Source organism: Vanellus vanellus (assembly GCF_965231255.1).
Source record: "Vanellus vanellus genome assembly, chromosome: 9".
Taxonomy (NCBI): domain Eukaryota; kingdom Metazoa; phylum Chordata; class Aves; order Charadriiformes; family Charadriidae; genus Vanellus; species Vanellus vanellus.
This window is the reverse complement of record NC_138914.1, coordinates 9,028,107-9,049,825: the sequence shown is the minus strand read 5'-3', so window position 1 is coordinate 9,049,825 and position 21,719 is coordinate 9,028,107.

Here is a 21,719-nt window from a genome sequence, read left to right as displayed (position 1 = left end):
AATACCATGGACCCTAAAAGGCAAAATGTGATGGGACTTTCAAAAATATACTCTTAGTGATTGACTTGCATGAACAAGATGTGCTTGCTTAGTCTGAAAAAGAATTTGTCTTGTCAAGGGAAGCTTTTCTTTGTGGTAGGTCATGCTTCTGGTAAGTTTTTATTAGAGAGATGACATTACTGTAGGTAAGTGTGTGAGTGACTTGCCCGCACCTTCCCAGTGAGTTTTGAAACTTGGGATCTTGAATTGGCTTTGAAAAAAGAATCTGAACAATTACTTAGATACTGAAAAACCTCTTTTAGAAAATATTGGCAAATGACTGTTCTTACTATCTCCCTTGTTCCTGTCGCTTTTTATGAAAGCAAATGCTGAAATGGAAATTACACCTCTTCTCTTAACTAAGGCTTTGCTGCCTCAGTTGTGGCATTTCTCTTCTCACTCTAATCTTACCTGAGCTTGCAGAGTTTTTTCCAGCGTGTTTGTACAGAAGGGCCTGGTCAGGAAATGTGGCCCTTGCCTTCCCCTCTGCTCCTTGTCTTCTACTCCATCGTTTAGATCACACCCGGTATCTGAGGTCTCTTTTGAGCTGGCTGAGTCTAAATTAGTTTTTACCTGCCCTTCCTGTTCTTTTTCTGTTTTTCTCCTATATCTGCTCACTGTTCACTTTAACTTCTTTTTCTGTCTCATCTTTCCTCTTCCTTTGCTGCATGTCACTGGTGGTGCAAAAAAAAATGAGTGAAGAGCACCCTCCAGGAGATCTGTGATCATCCCAGTGTCGTCTGGCACCGAGTTTTGCAGCCTGTTCCAGGAGAAACAGATTTGTGGTCTTAAAAGCTTCAGCCTTGAAGTTCATCATTACGTATTTGTGAGGAGAGCTATTTTGAAAGCAGACTGGGCCATGTAAGGCTGCTGCCTTTAAAAAACAGGAAAAAGAAATAAGGGAGAGGCTACTGGATGGTGCACAGATGAGTGTGAATTTGCTAGGTAGGTCTAATGAGTCTGGCACCCATGCAGTAAAATTATCCAGGCTGGTTTCTGGATGATTTTCAACCCTGAGATCATGCTGTCGGAAGTTCTTTGACATGCCTGGGGCCCATTCTTTTGCAGAATAAACTTCCAACCCTTGAGTTTCTTGCAGCATTCTGCAAGAAACTAGTTCAGTGATTAGAGCACCAAGTGATACATGATCTGTGGGCGCTGCTGCTAGGGCTGTTAATGTAAATTGTTTTATTTGATTGGACTATGCTTCACGTCTCAGTAACTGATTTTTTCTTCCCAATCAGTTAGAAACTGTGCAATATTAAGTATATTGGTTGCATCTTCTGCTATACCAAAGTTCCCTTGTTATAAAATAGAGGTTGTATTTAAACTAAAATGTTGTTTATTTGGGCTTTAAAATAACTATTGCATACTTCGGTTATCATCATTTAAATAAATTTTGTATCTAAAATAAGATTCTTACAAAAAGATATTTCTTAAAAAGAATTGGTGCCTGTGCCAAGTTTAACTTGGGTGAATGGGAATGTGGATGGTAACCCAAGTTCAGGAGGTATAAAGTTGTTCTTGGACTTCATTGGCACACCAGAGGGAAGAATTTACCTCTTGTTCAGAAATGCTGCGTTGCGAAAGTTAGCAATGTCTCCTTAGATAGTCATGTAATGCATTTGATCTTACAGCTGACTATTATAACCCCTTATATTTTTTTATACCTTGAAGAGCCCCTCTGACAGTCGCAGTTAGGCGGGATACCCCAGAGCGCCATGCCAACAGCCCATCTCTGCCCCTGCTTTACACGCACACAGCCTGCGCGGGACCCCGTTCCTCACTCTGGCTCCCACACGTACTCTAACACTTCATTCCTTTCTTTAGCAGTCATATAGGCTCCAGAATACTGGAGCAGTAAACCAGCGCATCTTGTCCAAAGTGCTGCTACTCTGTTATGAAGCTTTTTAATATTTTGTTTTTCCTTACCTTAAACCTACCAAGACTCATTAAATGCAAAATAACCTTCAGAGACAGCAAGGGAGTGTATCAGGCATCCAAAAACTGTACAATTATTCAGTTGGAGGCTAAATTTTCCAAATGATTACAGTCCATGCTAGTCAGTTTTATTCCCAATTACTGCCAAAAAAAATCTATTTATAGGATGGTTACTCCCAATCAAGGAAGAGATGTAACGTCAGAGAATGTAAAGAGTGGAGGAGAACAGTTGAGATGGACTGATAATTAACGCCTGAAGGGAGAGCAATTCGCTTTGCTTGGTATTCTCATTCAGTCAACTGCATTTCAACAAATTTAACAAATATGTGTACTATATACCCACTGCAACTCCCAAGCAGAATCAAATGTCATTTTCTGGTGACTTTTTTAAAAGCAAGATTTTACAAAGATTGTCCCACATACATTCAGGCTGTTAGTACAATATACGTCTTGTGAAAATACCATAAAAGGTTTGGTATCATAGAGAGTGCTCAACTAGTTAGCATAAGCTTTAAGTTATTAGTAGCTGTGAAAAAGAGACTATAACACTAGATTTCTACAGATAAAAGCGCACAAAATAGGGAAATGCAATTTCTTATACACCAAAACCAATATTGACTTGGTGGTGCTGAGCACAGTGTGTATTTTATATTATGCACAACATACAGTGTAACCTATGGTATACTGAGGCACATTTAATTGGAGAAAAATGCAAAAATAGTAGTGATGATGGTGCCTCTGTGTTTATGCTTTCTGCCTTTTTCTGGTTTTACCTTAGCATCAGTAAGTTTCCTGACTGGATCTGTTTGCTTAATTACGAGAAATGGGGAAGGTCTCTACCATTTCCGTGCAATTCCCTTATCCCAGTTAGATTCACTGTCTTTTATTTGGAGCTAATCAGTAATTTGAATTCCTTGAAGTCTGGAGATAGTTTTGCAGAACCTCAGTCTGCAGGATACCACCTCACCCCTTTGTACTGTCCTGAAAACATTTTTCCCATACCAACCTCCACCCCCAAGATTAAATAAAAATACATATTTGAGCTAAGCGAGTACTATTTCCCATTTGTATTCAATGCAAAGTTTCATTTAGATGCTCAAAAACGATTCAGAGGAGATTGAAAATGTGTCAGCTTGACTGCAGAGAGCAGCGGGATTTTATTGTATTGTCCCGAGAGCAGCGCAGTGAAAGCACAGTAAATTGCACCCTGTTCCACTCGCTGTTCTTCTTTCTCTGCGTTCAAAAAAAAAACCCAGAAACCCCAAGCCCCCTCAAGCCCCCCCAAGCCATGGTCGTTCCTGTCTCCAGAAGGAAATTGTTTCTGTGTCTGCTCTGGTAGATGGGTTACATGAAGCCCTTCTGCTTTCTCCTGCCGCTAGCGAGGGCTGTGGAGAGTCTCACCCCGCTGCAGGAGCACCAGCCACAGTCCTCTTGGCCGAGTACAGGGTGGGACTTCTACAAGCCGTGGAAAAAACAGGAGAATTTTTTCTAGCCCATTGCGGCTGACCTGTGATAGCCTGGGCTTCTGCCACTAGGGCTGGGAGCTGGTGTGACACCCACGGGGAATGCCACAGCCATCTCCTCCCGACGCAGATCATCTGCTGGAGCATCAGTGTGTCCGTCGACATTACACGAGCTTTGTGTCAGCAATGGTGTACAAATGTGATACATAAAACATGGGGAGAAAGTAAATATTTCTATTCAGCCTTACTGGATATCTTTAGTGACTTGGTAATGTAAGTTTCTATGCGGTTTCATCTTTTATATTCTTATTTTTGTGTTGACCTAGCTGCCATCATTTCCTCACTCCTATTTACTTCTCTCAGTCCTGGGCTATGAAATGTGTTTACAGATATTCGTAACTAGTATCCTGCTTTTCCAGATCTGGAATATCTGAAAACTAGAACATTAGAAAATACTAGGAAGCATCAGACAGGCTTAGAATTTCACTGGGGCTTGTACTGTGCTGGTGGCTTTGTTTCCTTGCTGAGTTGAGTAACGTAGTCACCCAAGGGTTATTTATGACATTTAACTTGTGTGTATTATATTGCTGCTTAATGTGTGGAGCACTTAGACATTCTGCCTTACAGAACTCCTTCCATTCAAGGCAGACTCAGAAAAGTGGAGTTTGTGCAATAGCAGCCAGCGTTTTCTCACACGGACATGGTGCAGCAAACACCCCCCCACGCAGCCCCCCCTTTGCTATGTATAGTGAAGCAAAGTCTGGTGAAATTCGGTTTGGTTTAATGACCCCAAAAAGCAGTCTTGTGTCCCGTGCCGGGTTTCGGAGCAGTCCCTCAGTCTCTCCCGTGCAGTGGACGATGCTTCAGCAGCTCTGCTCTGCGAAGGCCACAGGGCCGCAGGGACGGCTGCGCACAGTCTCCCCACGACATTGGGGGGAATTAGCAATAGATTGTTCAGATGCATCTGGAATATTCTTTTCCCTTTATTTTCTGTGTGAAAACCCATAAACCTGGCAAGAGTCTGAACCGATGTTTTTGAGAGTGGGACTGGTGTACAGAGCGGCCTGGCCTGTTGTCCCCTGGCCTGTGGGCACTGAGACCACTGAACGCTGGTGCGCGATGGTCTCTGCGCTGACGCCGATCTTCACGCTGTTTGCCTTTGACTTAGCCTCACTGTATAGGACTTAAACCAGATCTATATACTTGCAGGATTGGGTCTGTGGTGCTGAGAGTCTCCGAAGTCCCTCAGGGTGGTGGGAGCGAAGCAGCAGTCATGCCTTGTCCACCATAGCGGGCAGGGGCCTGCTCAGGGCGCTGGTTCCCCCCTGCCCGCCCTCAGGGGGACCTGCCGCTCATGGTGCCCAGGCACCGTGGTGTGCAGCTCCGTGGATTTATGTCTTTGTCACAAAATAAACTTTACATTTGCACATTAAATCGCAGTTACACCCAGGGAGACCTGAAACGGTAATGCTTAACATTGGCTGTTTGTGTCCTGTATTTCACCTTTGTTCTTTATGGAAGAGATGAAAGCTTTTATCTCAACTTCTGTGGAACAGTAACAATAACCTGCAGTAAGCCTGGCTGACCCGGGTGCCACTGTCAGCTCAGGAAAACAAGATCAAGGGTACAAATCCGCCCCCCTCGGTTTTCACAGCAAGTGTTGTTTTGGTTTCCTCCCTAACTTTCTTCCTCCTGCCTGTTGGCAAGCATGCAGCAACTGCGTTTTTCTAATTAATGCCTAACATCTTTTATTTCTTTTATCTAATTAATGCATTTTGGATACCTCTGGAGGCTTATGGAAATTCTTACTTAGCTTAAAACCATGTCTTTTCAGAGCAGGGCAATGTGAGTTCTGGTGGGAGTATGTTGCCTTCAAATTCTGCATGTTCATAACCCCAGAATTGCTAAATCTGGGTGACTGTAGTAAATGCAAGTGGTTTTGTTCATGCTGTAACCAGTTTCCCAGACTAGTTTTGCTGGTTTGTATGGTACCATGTCAGAAAAACAGCAATTCAAATAATTTTTTACAACATTATGATCCAATCACGTGTAATACAAAAACAAACAACAAAAAAAGTCAAGAGCATTCAATAGTACTTTGTAATACCTTGACTAAAAACTCAGTCCAACAGAAGGACCAGAGCTTATTTCATTATGAAACCTTTATTATCCTTTTTTTGTGAAAGTAATTCCTGTAGTGCGTACTTATAAGCTGTGGGTTTGAGAGGTCAGCATGGCTTGTCCCTCAGCTACATCAGGATAATTAATTGCTATCTGAAACACAAGGTCTGTTCTGTCAACACTGCGAAGTACAGGCACTGTGCAGGGTTTCTGCAGAGGCTGAGTAGTGCTGCTGGCGCTCGGATTGCTCTGCGGGGCTGGACTTGGCCTTCCCTGCCTTTCTCCTTCCACGAAGTCTTTACCTCCCATCAGTTACAGTGCCTGTCCTACGGTCTTCCTCACTTGGTTCGGCTTTACAGCCACGGAAATGCGGTGGCTCTCTGTGCTGTCCTTCCACCTGTATGCACCGGGGTTTGCGTTTCCTCACTCACAATTAAGTGTAAATTTTGTTGTTCGTTGAGTATCCCTAACTTAAATCCTGTCAATGGGCTTGAGGTGGTGGCCAGCCTGGAACCACAGTGGGCAGCAGCTTCTGCCGTACTGGAGCTCAGCTGTGCACCCGGTGAAGGGTCCATGTGTGGCATCGCCTACGCAGCCATCGCCAGCACTGTGGCAGAGAGCATATGCAAAATTGGGGCGGTTTGTCATGCTAAAGCAAGAAGCGTTTTGTTGGATTGTTGCTGACAAGGTGATCGTTCTGGTGTGGTGGTGGTTCTAATGGCAGCAGATACTTTTCCAATGAGACTCTTCTCAGGAGGGGATAGATAATTGGACATACTGGAACCACTTAGAAACTTTTATATCATTTTATATTTATTGAAAAGAGAATGACTGTTTCTGTCTTGCAGTGACATAAAAACTGTAGAAAGGCAATATGCAAAAGTATGTTAAAGGTGGGTCCTGTCCACCTCCTGTGTGAGCTGATAGACATTTGTCAGAGGTTTCAGTGTAAATTTGGTACAAACTTAAATGTACTCCTGGTTGCATACTAATTTTGTGTATTAATGCCTGTGACAGCCCAGACTGCATGCAGAATGAAAGCTTATTATTTATATTCTGAACAGGAGCATTGCATTTCACCAAAAACTGAATTTTTAAAAAATTAGTTAAAGTTGAGATCTGGAGTGGTTCAAGAGCGAACCAGAGCCTTGGTCATGGGCAAGACCTGCTCTCCCTGGGCATGTGAACCTGTGATACAGGATGGTGTGGAATATCCTGGCTGTCACTCGACTGCATCGAACATTGTCACCCCCTTCCTCCCAGCTGTGTTAATTTTAGACTTGTCTCCTCCTTTCTGGTTGCAGTTATTGAATTAGGAGTTATTTGCCATCTGGCACATTTTTAATTCACTTTCTTGTAGTGTTAATATTTATAGCAGCCAACAGCAGAGTGATTTTTCTTCTGTCAATGAGAAATGAAAGGTAAGACGAACGTGCTGCAGAAGACGGGGATGGTGCGGAAGAGAGCTCCGAGGAGATCTGAGTGGATCTGCTCCAACATGTTTGATATGATTATTTGCTTTGGTTTGTCTGCAGATCTGTGGACAAATGCCATTTCAGGCAGCGACTGGTTTGCTGGCATTAACCTAGCCTCAAGTGAATATTTTTTCTGTGTCTCTAAAATGGCATTTTCTTGGAAATGGCAAGGGCTGAATTGTGCGAGACTGGCTGAGATAGCGGGCAGCTCTGCAAATCACAATTCGGGCTCATTAGGCACAGGGTGCCCTTGAATTATGCCTGTGATTTTGGTGGCCAAGCACCGGAGCGCCCGTCCCTGGTGGCAGGTTGAGTTACTGTCCTGACTTCTATAAATGCAAGAAATCCACCAGATTGCAAATCTGTCTGTGAAATTTTCCTTCAAGATCCATCATGATCAAAATGTACTGGCTTTGTACCTCAGTCCATTGAAAAATCTTACTGTCGGGGTGTGTATATAAATCCCAGGTCAGGCTGTGTTTCCAGAGCTGTGCAGCTCCGCTAATTCCTTTGTGTAAGAGTGGCATTCCTAATATTGGTGTACAGCAGGATTTTTTGCACATTTTTTATTTATCTCAAGGGTTTGGTTTTTTTTACTTATACATTTATGGGGATGAAAATGTTTTTCATTTATGGTGTAGTTAAATCTCTTGTAAGTGATATAATAAAACTTTAGAGCTCCCTTCAGCTGGGGGGTTTACCAGTCCTTTGTCTCCAGGAGATGTTAATGGCTGATGTGATTTCCAGTTAAGTAAGATCCTGCCTATTATGTATCTCAGTCCCAGTGTAGGCTTATTTGTGTTCCCTATTTTCCTGTGTGATTGTAGTGGATTTTTTTCATAAAAAGTCATTTTGTACCTAGGGCACTGAAGCTTAATGACATTTATACAGTCTAGCTCTTTTTTAATAATACCAACTCAATATATAATGTTTAGTTCTTTTTGTGATTTTTAGGTGTTACTTAATAGAAAATCTGATAAAAATAATGCATAGAAAGCTGGTATAGAAACAGTGGTGTTCTTGAATTTTCTTTGTGTGTGATAGTGTATATCCACACAGATAAATAGACGTATATAAAGAGTTTTTCTTCTCAGATTGTGATTTTTTTTACCCATTGATCATTAAGCATTTGAAGATACCATTACATCTGCTTGTCTCCTAGTATGTGCCTCTCCTTTGGTGACTGCTTTGTCTTTGCCCAAAGAATCAATTAAATTAGACTTTAGTAATACCCTGAGTATATGTTCTATAGCACTATACACTATGTGTAGTGTAAGTATATAGTGCTATATATAGTGTGTGTGTAATAGTACTAGGCTATATATATTATATATAAAAAATACACATGGTATATCATCTATATTACTATGTTCTGCAGTGTGTATGCCATAAACTTTAGTAATGTCCTGCTCCCTTGTCACTCCGCATACATATACAAGTAATAGTGGGTTGGGGAGGAGATCTGTCTGCGCCTCTCCAAAACCCCATCACTCTCAGGCTGAGGTGATGTGGTCACAGGAGATCAAATGGGGTAACGGACTGACGATGATGACCAGGAGTGTATCACAGGGTGTGGAGAGACTTTCCTGCTGCAGAGATTTAGCTGAAAGTAGACATCTCTGTAGCTGATGACAACTGTAATTTTTTTTTGTCTGGAGAGAGATTTAAAAGGAAAGAAATGCTATGGAAGATGCGTGGATAATGTCAGTGGATGTCTTTACAGAATGTTATGGAGTCCCTGTAAATAGTTCTGTCAGAGCTTCACAGAAAAATGTGGCTCTCAGCATTTCTAAAACACTTTATAGTTTATAGGAACAAATGGCTTTGCTATGGGAGAACTGGCTGGTGATCCATCCACCATCCCGTCTTTCATGGTGGTCAGTCCTGATCCAGCCACTGCTTTGGTGACGCATGGGTTTGGGCAGCCGCGTGGGGGTCAGGGAACCACACAAGCAATTGGCAGCGACTGCTGACAGTGAGTTGTGTTCCCCCTGCTTCTCTGACGTCATTAGTATTTCTTCCTCCTCCTCCGTATTTGTATGTTTTAATGTAGAGAAAGGATATTGTTTGAAATTAATTCAAATAATTTGTTGTAATTATTTTGTTGACATTTTTTTTGTAACTTTGCATATAACTTTGTCTTGGGATGTTGGTTTCCAGTTTGGTTTCTGCCTTCTTTCTGCCATTACTTCCCTCTTCAGCTGTATCTAAAAGGGGAGTGAGCTGTTTAGGGCACAGACCGCTTCTGTCAGGGCCTTGCTCAGCATATGGCAAATACAGGGCTGCCGCTCCTCACTTCGGTTTCAGTCATGGTGTGAAGAGAAAGGAAGGATGGATAAGTCTACAGACGTGAAGGAATGAATGCTTATTAATTTCTGTGTATCAGCCGGTGGCTAATGCTGTCACTCTCATTTCTGCAAGTGCTGTTTAATAAGCAAACATGCTAACTTTCTCCATTTTTCTCTTCCATTCTGTCATAGTTTAAGTGATGCATAAAAGAGAGGAGAGGAAGAAAAATATGCAAAGTCAAACCAGTATTATTGTACTGAGAGCACTTTTCCTCCTGCTTCACATGACAAGAATGTGTGTATGTGATTTATTGCTATTTTGCATGGAAGAACACCATCTTCCTGTGTGGAATGGCAATTAAAGCAAAAAGAATCTCATCAGTCATCCAGCCACGTTCCCATGACATGTACAACTTGCAGGTCAAACACTGAAATCTTTATTTAAGCAAAATTATCCTTTGTCATGGTGCAAATTGTGTATGAGTAAGGAGTTAATTGCACAGTTGCTAATTCTAATGAGGTGCCATATTGGGGTAGAAGCTGTCACAGTAGGGCTGGCATCAGCATGATTTTACATTTTGGTGGGTGTTTGTTTAATTCGTAGCAAATATGTTGGTATTCTGCATGTACAGGTGTGCGGCCCACTCCACCATGAGTTTGTCACAGTGAATTTATATTAATAAAAGTCTAAACAATGGAAAAACCTAGGAAAATTCAAATTACAAATGAGATTCATTACTCATGGACGTGAAAAAAAGTACACGACTGGAGCTGCTTCGCCAAGGACACCAGCTTTTGTCTGTCACGCGTACCTTCTAATTCAGGTTTTATATCTTTCTAAAGTTTCTTCAAGCCTTCCTTAGTTGCACTTATTTGAACCTAACAGAGGGAGGAGTGGCTTAAACACGTGCCTGCTGCTGTGCAGGTGGATGGACAGGAGGGTCCCAGCCCTTCTGTCCCTCACTTCCATCGATTAATATTAATCTGTTCTTCAGTTTGCTGTTCATGCCCAGAAAAAAATTATACCTGTTCCTCCTTTATGTTATTACCTTAGTACTGTACTATAGTTAACACAACCCCGCTTGATGTCTTTGGCCTGAATACATTCCCCTTCCTTTGCCTCTCTGTATAATCGTATTCTCTGCTCCTTTGCTTGTTTTGATTCCTTTTCTTTACAACAAAGAGGTTAAATTGGCTTATGTATTTTTTTTGCTTGGGGGATCAAAACTGCGGAGGACTTCAGGTACATATGCAGGGATAGATATGGGTTGCTGAAATTTAACATCCTCCTGAGAGCTCATGCTGGCTTTTTTTATTCACTGTCACCTGCGGTTCTTTTTCCATGACTGCGTTTGTCTCTGAAGTTCCTTGTATCAAGGAACAGCATTTTCCACACAGTATTTTATAGCAGTCTTTCCCAAATGCTCTGGTATTTTTGAGATATATCAGGGTGTCTGGGGATTATACCGTATAGAACATTATATTTGATTTTACCCTAAATAATACTAATATATGAGTGGGATTTGAAAAGCTTTTAGGTGTCTTAATTCCATTGGCTATGAGTGCAAGGCGACAGGAATTAGGCCAGTGGTTTATTCTTGAGTCCGCTCTTGTGAGAAGCCCCATAATCCTCATGTGTGATAAATTCCAGGACCACAGGATCAGTAAGCACAGTTCTGATAAGTCCTGAGCTTTTTGTTGTTCCATTTGTCTTCATAGCCCTTACCGTGACATACGAAGCCACCGGTGCAAGTGCTCTTTATTATGGACCTTAGTCACAGAAGTGTGGCTTCCTCCCCTTGTGCTCTCTACAGACAGGTGTCTACAGGCAAGTGTCACAACTTAAGCCAACATCTGTATTTAATTTGCTTTGTGATCCCATCTCTAATAGACGTGGCATGTATTGAATCTTTGAAGAATTATGCTGTTCAGAAATGTAGTTTCTGCTCATTCAGAATTTAACTACAGGAAATGTTGTTTCATCAGTAGCTGCATTATTCTGGAACGGTAAGTGGTTCAGGCAGAAATACCCTCCTGTTTATGTATTCATTGGTAGATAAACAAGGAGATTGTTTTCCTTGTGTATTGGCCAATTTGGGTAGCATTACCAAAACCTGGGTCAGTATTAATTGGTTTTGCTGTAGAGCATGTCACGTTGTATAAACCTTGCCATGAAAAGACGATGTTTTCTCCCCAAACTCTGTCTGCATAGATGGGGCAAACCCTCAGTAGAAAACAACTGAAAACAGCTTTGTCTTTTTGTTGTGTGCCAACTGCTTATCTAGAGAGATTAAAGGAAAGAAAGGTGAGCACTGGGGAAGCAAAACTGTTGAAGAACACAATCTGTCTAATTTAACAGAAAGATTAAGATGCGATTCGATTGCAGTGTATGACTGCAGGAGAGAGTATTGGATACTAAAGGGCTCTTTAATCTAGAGGGGGAAAGTATAAATCAGTATACAGAGTGGCTGCAATTAAAGCTGCTGTAATTGAACAGACACAAGTTTTAATGGTGGAATGATTAATAACTGAAACAAATTACCAAGGAATGTGGGAAATTCTCCATTTCTTGATATTTTCTGGTTGGGCCTGGATACTTTCAATGACATGCTTCAAACAAAAACGAGTTAGAGCTGTTGGCACAGGAGAGATGAGTAGAAGGTTAAGTATGATGCTTCTGTATGCCAGGTTAGAAGGTCTCCTTCCAAATGACACGCTCTTCCTTCAGCAAGCGTTGCCTGAACAGCCACGTGTCTCTTGCCCGGCAGCCTGAGACACACACAGCGGATTGCTGCCAAGGGACCTGGAGAGAGGGAGGGAGGGAGGAAGACCCTGAAGCAGTGGTCACACCCCCTGGTGCTTCACACCTAAGGTGTAAGAGGGAAGAAGAGGGCACACCAGAGCCTGCTTTGGGACTTCAAGCACAAGGGAGCAGTGATCCATCACTTCACATCCACGGGGACAGGGATAAAGCCCATTGTCCAAAGCACTGAAACAAAAGTCCTGTCATTTTTCCATGTCACTGTCTTATTGACTCTTTCCTATATTTAGTCAATCTGGAAATTGTCACTAATTTTTCATTAGAGGATGCAACTTTGCTCCCTAGTAGCGGCTTGACTCCTCTCTTGTCACCCATGCTGAGCCCATTTGCGTTGTGTACTTGGAAGACTCTATTTGCACTAACTGGAGAGGTGGTTGTCATTACGAGACAGCTGTGGGTCTTCACTGGCAAAACTTTAGATCATTAAGAACACAAGCTCATGCCCCCCATCTATCAATCAGTTAGCTTTTCAAATGAAATTATAAGAAATCCGTTTAGCTGACTGTAGTTGGAGTAAATCAGGGACATATATGCACCTGCTGAAGATTGAGAGGCTGGAGGTGTTCCAGACTTCATCTTCTGGATGAATTGTTGAGGATTTATTTGGCCTTTTATTTCTTGACAGCTATTGCTTTCATTCATGGCAGAGGTTAGAACAATCACACAGAACTACTTGAAAAATATTAAGATTAATGATTTTATGTGTAAACTATTTTTCCCCACTCAGAATATTAAGGGATAAGAAAACGAAGAAGCCCTTCTCTTTCAGAAAATGAGACCTCAGAGGTCTTGCCTGGCTCTCTTCAAAAGAAGAATGGAGATGGTTTCCAGAAGAACTGAGGGTCTGCATCAACTTGTGCTGTGAGAATTGTAAAGGGTCGTGGTTTAGGAGCTTCAGAAGGACAAGAAGCTCACATGCTTGCCTCTGGGGTCATGGAAAAGTACATGCAGCAGAAGAAAGTAAAGCTTTGGCTTCAAGGTGTTGGAGAATATTAGGGCTCTTCAGATGAGGAGACCTGAAATATTATTAACCCTTTAATATCATTTATTCAGTGGCTTCTGCCACCAAATGCTGATAGTTTCTATGCAGACTTCAATATATAGATAAACCCCCTTTATATTAAATACTAGAGTAGTCTTGTTTTGCATATGATTTGAATTATTAAATAGCTTTTTGATGATTTGCTGTAGGCAAAATAGGCAAAGTATGTATTTTATCTGTGATGATCATTTGACCTGTGCTATTAGGCTTGTGTTTGCTTACTGGATAAATGTGAGTGTAGAATCAAGTGAAACGTTTGCTAAGCTGCTCTGTTTTCAGTGTGTCAGAGGAGAAAAAAACTCCTTGGCTTTATTGACATAAGGTCATGTTCTTTATGCTGGGTAACCAGAGTGTTTGTCTTGCTGCAGATCTTTAATAGAGACAAGGTACCAGTCCTTTTTACCCCAGCAGCACGAGGAAGGACAGAAGTAGAATTATGTGCTGTCTTTTACAGGGAATCAGAGTCAACGCGCAGTAGCTGTCCAGTAGTCAAAATATATTTTGATCAAACAAAGGGAATGCGGTAATGAATGGAATTAGGGAATGATATAAAAGTCTTGTTCACACAGCCTTTGTCTGAGACACATATTCAGAATGATTTTAGAGATTTTCTTTGCTCAGAGTATGAATTTTTATTGTATTTACATTAACAAAAAAGGCTATCGGCATGAATGAAGCATGGATAATGTTTTCATTTAGCTTTTTGTTCCTACTTGCTAGCCAAAGACCAGCTTAGGCCTTGGCAGGAGAAAAATAGGCAGTGGTTCACCCCAGGAAAAATAGAATAGTTTTTTTTTGTTTTTTTAATTTTGAAAAGGGAAGAAAGAAACAGGAGAGCAGAACAGGAAAGGATTAGAAAGAAATAATGTGCACTTGTACATGGTCTGTAATGTCTTTTTGTGTTACCTTTTCTGCTGCATTTTTCCTGGTCTCTGTCTGTCAAGGCAGTCTCCTATATAAATTCTCAAAGATCATTCAAGAAGGCTGTGGAAACGGACTATTACCTATAGAAGTAGTACAGTTCTTACTGACTTTAAGAAGATAAGGATCTGAGACCTTGGGTAAGATCAGTTCATACAATTATGTGAAGGAGAATGAATCACTGGGGAAAGCAAACTAACTGAAAACTCTTGTGAGATGAGATTTTCAAATTGTTCCAGAGGAAATTAGGTGTCGAGACTCCATTAAAATATAACTGAAGCTGCAGCATAACTCTCCCAGTCTTTTCTGATAAACTTAGTTCAGAAAAAGTTCATTGTGGCTGATAACCTTGAACATTCATAGTTCCACTATCAGCTTCAGCCTTGACAAGAAAGAGCTTGGAAGCCACAGAAACCACTTCTCTAACATTAGTCCCATGTGATGTGTGACAGCAAAACTTCACACTAGGGGAGGATAGGGAGCAGTGCAATAACTGCTAACGACATCATTTTCCATAAAACCAATTTTAATCTGCTGTTTAGGGACTTGCAAATGGCCTTAAATAGCTCGTGCCATTGAAGAAGCTCATTGGAAGTGCTGCTCAGCAGCGCACTTAAACATCTGCACCTTCGTTTAATTGTTCTCCAAGATATGTTTAGGTCAATCTTGAAAAGTTGCTGTGTCTGATGTTTCTGCTCCCCCTTCAGCGGTGGAGGAGGAGTAGGGGGAGGAACAGCTGTGTACTCTGCCGGGCTTCACTCTCAGACTAAGCCTTGTTCGGTAATCATACAAATATGAGGCTGCACAGATGCTCATACTGTGGTTTTCTTCCTTTCTTCTGTATTTTGATCAGTGGAATATTAGGCGATGGTTGAGTCCACAGTTATATAGATGGTGACACAGTCTCCTGGAACGTAGTACTGGGGTTCAGCACTGTTTCCTACAAAAACTGGCAGAAGTTTGTTAAACTGGTGATATCAGTCAAACCAGTGAGATGGTATTGTCACTAATAAATTTATTGATACCTTTTTCTACAAAGCTATGTCAAAAGAACCATGGGGTTTTTTTCAGCAAAGGAGAGAGAAGCAGTAAAACTGATGGTGATCTGCTGTATGTATGTAATGCATTCTGGGGAGATAGATAGAAACAGGTAAGGCAGCGGGGAAGTAGAGACAGACCCCTGCTTGCTCTTTGCTTTTCTGCCAGTGACTACATGGTGGAAGACATCTCTGTTGCCACTTTCGTGCTTTTTTTTAGTTTCTGCTTATTTCCATCAGAATGGAGTCTTGCCTACACATGCGGATATCTCCCCATAAATCCTAAAGGGCTTTTTAAAGCAGTTACAACCCAATGTTACATGTGTCCGTCACAAACGGCTATGGCGTACCAAGGTATTGGTACAGATAGTGTTCTGGGTTAGACCCGGCTCCTTGAACAGAAGTTAATTCTTTCCCTTAACAAACCTACTGGGAATATCTACAGTATCTTTCTAGAAATTAGGTAAGATTTCATCTACAGACATTTTCTTCCTAGAAATCAGGAGCATTTTGTTATTCCATTTATGGAATGTTATATGTTATGTCCACATTTTGTGACCTTAATCTTCAGCTTATTCCCATGCTTGCTAGCTTATTACTGGTGGTGCAGGAGCTACATCCTTCTGGCTGGCTCATCAACAGGGTAATGTTAGCAGTATTCCCATCCCACCCCTGTTTAAACAAGAGAAATATTTCTTTTGTTATGGATCATCCTAGAGAGTGCCTGGTGTACAGGAGGGAGGACAGAGAGGGGAAACCGTGAGTGGTGGTCTCAGGAGACGTGGATGGAAAGCAGTGGGCTGGGTAAGGAGACTGGACCCAGCTGCTGGTGGACTGTGACTCGGAATGTTATGGGAGGAGAGCAGGAGAAGCTCAGAAATGACAGGAGTAGACTGTGGCCAGGGTGGGAGGGTATGTAAAAGTGGTCCCTAAAGCATACTCGTCAAGTCCAGAACCTAGCATCGCTGCAGGCTCCTGCTCTTCTGCCGCTTTTGTCTGTGAATCCTGACCACTGCCCTGTGTCTTTTCAGTGTTTGTCTGTGCATGTTATATATACACTACGTAGTACACAAAAATCAAACAAAAAAGGAGAATTACTAAATCATCAAAGTTGCACTGGAAGCAGATGCTAGTGGCAGTCTGTGTAAGCATCGTTTCTCTCCTATTCGCTAATGCACGTGTGTTGGATGTGATCATCCCATTACAGCACCGCATCACAACTTTTTTCGGATGGGTTTGTTCCCAGTAGACCTGCCCAAGGGATAAATCAAGTCTGCATGGAGCAGGGAGCTGCTCTTGCATCAGCTGGGCCTCTGCTTTACGTCTCAAAGCTGAAAGATGCACAGGAAAGCATGGGACAAGGGTCTTTTCAAGTTTCAGACGGGTGAATGCTGCTCTCTGGACATGGATCCCAGTCTCCCACTAACAACAGCTCCTCCAGGATGTGAGGCAAGTCAGAACAACTAGGTCTTTATTTATGAACAATATGAATAACATCCTCCCCGTTGCCTATGTAGAGGTTTCATGGCAGCTGCATTCAAACATAAAATACTCTGGAAAGCTCAGGGTCCAGAGAAATTAAATTAGGCACCCAAACCTCTTGGCCTTAATCTGCTTATATAGTTCTCCTTTTCCTGCAGTAATATTTTGAAGCTGAATTCAGTTGCATGTTTGCAGAGTGTTTTAATAGCATACACTGAAGAGCACCAGCCCCCCTGAGGGATGGTTGGCTGCAAATGAGGCACCGGAGAGCTCTGTGAAGCAGCAAAGAAAGGAAAAAAAATATAAAATTGAGCAGTTGACTCTTGAAGTGAACTGGAGCTCCTCAGCGTCAGGAGGGAGCGCTTGTCCTCTGGCAAACATCAGCTAAGGGCTGTGCCGGTGCACAGACGCAGCAGGTACATCCAGGTCTGCTGAAGGCTGGGGGGATGCCACTCCAAGGACGTACGTGACCAGAGCCCCCACTACCACGCCGCATCATGTCTGATGTGGAGAGAGATGCTGTTAGCAGCGGGGCTGCATCTGGCCCTGTTCACAGGGGCCTGTCTGGCTGTATTAGCGTGCTCCTGAGCAAATTCAGAGGAAATTGGGTAATTCTTCTGTTTTGGTGACATGACAACAAAGGCAAAGGCTGAGGATGTTCGTGTTGCTCATTTCGGAGCAAGGTCTCTTTCCTCCCGTGGGAACACTCAGAGTTGAGGCAGTGCTTTGCATGGCTGCTTCATTTTAAGCCACTGTTGATTTTTAGCAGTTACCAGAGTATTTGACATCTGGGCACAGCACGGATCTCTAAGAGCCACCCCAACAAAACCTGCTGTACCTTTTGACAGAAATAGGTGACAATGTGTTTAGTTTTTAGCAAAAGGGCAACATACATCCATAATCTTCCTGGTTACGGACTGTGACTTCCAGAGGTGCGCAGCACGGCAGCCTCATTGTGGAGCCATGTGAATGACATGTCGCCATTTAAACCCCAAACGTGTGGATTGGGGTGGTTTCTCCCTAATCTCGCTATGAGATTCGGGAGATTCATTGCAGGCTGCAGCAGCTGGCTGCACAGCTTCTGTGTTCTCTGCGTCTGCTTTGATTTGCAGTGAAAGACAAACATGTAATTGAGTACAGGATGTAGAATCCCTTTTTTTTTTATTGTTATACAGAACTCTTCACATAGAATCTGAAGGCTAAAAGGGTAATTTCATACCTGAAACAAACAAACAAAAGAGTTCTGATCACTTCCTCTTGTTCATGTTTTAGAGCAATGGATTAGTAAAGGACCTGCATTACTGGGTTGCACACAGTCCTTAAACACACTGCAGAGTCTTTGAGGTTGTTCACATTAAATGATCGTGTTCATAACTGAAAGTAGTCAACAATCCGCTGATCTTTCTTCCTTGTTCCGCACCCTGATCTTTTCAGATACATTAATTCTTGCTTGGAATCAAGTCCAGCAGAATAGGCTGCAGCAGGAAAAGCTACTGTTTAGAAAAATCTGCCAAGAACTTTTACTCCCAATTGTGAGCAGAAACCTGGAACTGCAGTTTTTAAAGATGTAGACCTTATTTAGATCACTGCAAATCAGTAACTCCACTGAGGACAACAGGATTTAAATCCTACCTACCCTCCCCATAACTGTGATCAAAATTATGGTTTCAAGTGATTTTTTTGAAAAAAACATGTTATAAGATTTCACAGAAAATGTTTCACAGCTGCTCAGAATTTAAGGAAAGTTAATACTTCCAGATACACTCCAGAAAAATCTCATTTACCTGATTTTGCACCTGACGTACCACTGAAGTTAATGAGATGTAAGCTCTTAAGTCATTTAGTTGCTTTTGAAAATTTTACTTAATGATCACTTCCAGCTTTTCCAAAGTATTTATTTTCATGTATTTCAAAAACTGTTGTTACGACTCTTTTATTATGATGCAGCATTCCTTTGGTCTACTTGACATAAAAATACAATAGTACAAATTTTATGGTAAATGTCCTTTACCTTACTAGAAAGGAAAATTAGTCTTTTGTTGCTTTCATACCAGTAGAAAACGTAACAGAGGGTCATAATATGCTCATGAATAAGGGTGGATAGGGAACTGGAACAGAGAGACATGGCAATATCTTTCGGGCTTTCGCTAAGTGGAAGCGAAAGTTGTGCAGTAAGTGGGGAGGTGGGAGGGGAGCCTGTTGGGTTGGGGACACCCAACAACCATTGAGGGCTCCAGACGGAGACGGCCAAAAGAAAAACAGGGTGAGAATTAGGTGAAGGAAAAAGGTTGGCAGGAAAACCAGGTAGCCGCAAAGTTAAGTACAAATTAAAAGTGCTTTAGTGTAATCTCTTGAGATCTCGCAATGATCGAGATGTGAAGGGTTTGCCCTTGACCGGCAGAAGGGTGCAGGGCAGGATGTGAGCGAGGAAAGGCTGACTACAGAGCTAATGTACCAGAGGAGGGGGATAAAAGTTCTTAAATGTAAAAAATTGCAATAGTTGGAAAGAGCAGAAAAGGAGATTAAAAGGTTGACAGTTCAGGGGAAACACAAAGCATTCACTTCTGTATGACACTGCAAAGAAATGTTATCTGGGGGTTTGGTAGTGGCAGTATTTTTTTTTGCAGGGCTACAGTGCCGGTATTTTAACAAGGGATATATGTAACAGCGTTTGATGTCTCCAGCTCAGGCACTCTGGGTTTTCCTGAAGAAAGAAGTTCAACGGTAGCACATTCGCCTTGCCCTTCGGTCTTGGGCTTTCCGTAGCTGTGGGCGCTGGAGCTGTGGCGGTTGTGCTGTCGGCACGGTGAGCGTGAGAAGGCAAATTCCAGCAGCAGCAGAAATTTATGGCTTTCATGTCGGTGGTGGGTTGTGGAGCAGGATCATGGTGTAACAGCCGTGTGTAACTCCTAGTGTGGTGGATGGATTGGGAAACAGCTCCTCCGGCTCCGGTCCCATACGCCTGTGTGCTTTTCCACAACGACTTGCCCACTGGCACGTGTCCATCACGATGCTTTGCAGGATGGTGTGATGATTTGGAAGAGATGCCCCAAGTGAATCGTCCTGTTCCCACACAGGGTGTGTCAGCTGTGGTGTAGATCTTGCAGAAGTAGCCTCCAGCTGCTTATCCCACTTAATTTTAGGAATTTCATTGCAGTGTGTTGTCCTCAGGCTTCTTTTCAAGGTGGCCAGCAGAAAGCAAAAGGAGTTGCCTGTTTTGAGCTCAGAAAGATACTCCTTTTATCACTTATGTCCCAGCTTGTCGGTGGCATTAGGGCAAGTTCATGCACTTCTTGCTGGGTCTCAGAGTGGCTGACCTATTGCCAGTTTTAACCCATTTATGAAATCAGTGGTCCAAGCTGTTGGGCTTTTTTCTTCGTAACCTTCTTTTAGTAACTAAATGAGTCTATATTCATGAGGCAGCTCGTAACTCTATGAAAGTATTGGTGTATTTGTGCACTTTATTCCAAGACCATGTCCAGTTTAAGCCTCGGCTCATGGGTGAAAATATCCTCTCTCAATCCAATAGGATACTATGATTTAAGTGAGGAAATGAAAAGTGGATTTAGCTGGAATACTGCATACTGCACTTGAGTGAGCTATTTGCTCTTCCGGGGACTGAAATATTTTATTATTTGGCAACCAAGTGGAAGTAACACTGCAGAAGTTTAGTTGGGTATGAAATATCTACTCTTACACAGCATTTCTAAACTGTTAGCCAAATGAAAGATAACAATGTCTTTTCCCATGCTGTTTTTAAAGTGGCCGGTCTCAATCTCTGCTTCTGAGCAAAGTGGGGGTGGTTTTTTGTCTTCAGTGAATAGTAGATGCAAATACATTTTGAAGGCAATTAGGCAGAGTATTTTTACTTTTTGCTCACAATAAACTGCAAGCACAGAATTGCTAGCACAAGGTTGAAGGTTATTTACTGAGATTATACGCCACATGTGATTAATCTCTTACCCACTTTTTTTCTCTTATTAGAAAAATTTAAGTTTCCAGGGGATCTATGCAGAATTCTAAGGGGTCAAATTACAAGGCTGAAAATATTTAGCACTGCTGGCTGTGTGTGCAGAATATACCGCGTTAACTAGGTGCTTCTTGCTGCTCAGCTGCTCGCAGGTGACCTGCATCTCCCTCCTAGAGCCCCAGCACCATCAGCTACCCGAAATACTGCAGTCAGCACATCCCGGAGAAGCGGATGGCTGTCACGAGGCCATTTTCTCCTGCTGTTCTTCAACAGCATTGCTCTAAAAAGATAACAAATGGCATAAAACTGCCAAATAGGTCTGCAGGCAACAAAAGGTCTGTTATCTCCCCAGTGGAAAGGACCACGATAAACATTGCTTTACTTCCCATAACCCCCAGCTGCTGTTGGCGATTGCTGATCAAACTGCTGAGTGCTGCTTCGTCCTGCTCTGTGGCCGTGAGTCCCTGCCACCTTCCTTCTTGCCAGTAATTCCATTTCTGAAGCTGCCCAAACTGCAGAAGGTAGCCAGGTGAAAACAAATCTGGCCACACGCACACAAAGTTCTCAGTGTGGTTTGTCTCCACCAGCAGGGACTGGTCGAGAGGAGCATGTCCAGAAGGGCAGCAGATCTCAAAGGGGTGTGTGATCATGGATGGGAGGTGGGGACAGGGAGGAGGAAGAGCAGGATCACTGTTTTTTGCGTGATCTTCGTTAGTATTTATGATATGGCTGTCCAAGTGCTGCTGGAAGCTGAGGAGGTGATGGAGAAAGGGACTTGCTCTGCACCATCTGACACCTGTTCAATTAATAATTTTCTAAAGACAATTTTATGATGTCATGTGAGTTGGAGGCCGTAATTTTTCTGTCAACCTTGTCCTTTTGTCTGGAAAAAGTAGAGTGAAACTTCACTGCAAAAGAGATCTCAGTTTTAACTCATCATGTCTGCTATAGTACTAGAGGCAGTTTTAAGGTTAGAATAGCGTATAGACAAGATGATAATTATTGCTCTGAAGCTCTTCTGGAAAAGGCGGCAAGAGGAAATTTTCCATTAACATTAAAAACAAATACAGGAGAAGGTGACGAATAAAAGCTTCCACCATGCTACTTCTCCATGATCAA